This window comes from Penaeus monodon, chromosome 23, assembly GCF_015228065.2.
Source record: "Penaeus monodon isolate SGIC_2016 chromosome 23, NSTDA_Pmon_1, whole genome shotgun sequence".
In the NCBI taxonomy this organism is placed as follows: Eukaryota; Metazoa; Arthropoda; class Malacostraca; order Decapoda; family Penaeidae; genus Penaeus; species Penaeus monodon.
In genome coordinates, this window is record NC_051408.1 from 14853077 (window position 1) to 14853717 (window position 641).

The following is a 641-nucleotide window of genomic DNA, read 5'->3' on the forward strand; positions in this document are numbered from 1 at the left end:
TGACGACAGGTAACTAACACACAGGCCTATAAAAGGATAAAAAACCCTTCCTGCATTCATCTTTCGAACCGTTAGTTACAAGCCATATTTCTCTGGAAGTCGTAGACACGTCGTTCCAGCTCTTCTGTCCCCCTCCTCATTCCCCCTCTACCTCTCCTACCTCTCCTCTCTCTTCAGCCTCCTCTTTACCCCCTCTCTACCTCCTTCCCACCCTCGTTTCTGCTTCCATCTTCCTCTCTTCCTCTCGCTTTCCAGCTACGTCTCCTATCTTCTCCTCTTTATCCCCTCTCTACCTCCTTCCCATCCCCTTTTTCTCCTTCTTCCTCCCTCTCTCCCCTCCTCTCTCCATTTACATCTTTCAACTTCTCCTCTCCTTCCACCCTCCTCTCTAGCTCCTTCCCACCCCCGTTTCTCCTTCTTCCTCCCCCGCCCCCATCCTTTCCCGCCCTCTCAACCACCTGCAGTTTTACAAGGCGTCTGGGAAGGACATGCTACGAGGCCCAAGGACATAGCCTGACCTACATATCGAGGGCGGTTTGACCTCTATACTCACACAATGGGGAAGGGGGAGGAAGAAGGGGGGTTAATGGGGGGGGGAGGAGGGAGAGTGATGGGGGGGTAAGGATTGGCTTGAGGTTTTC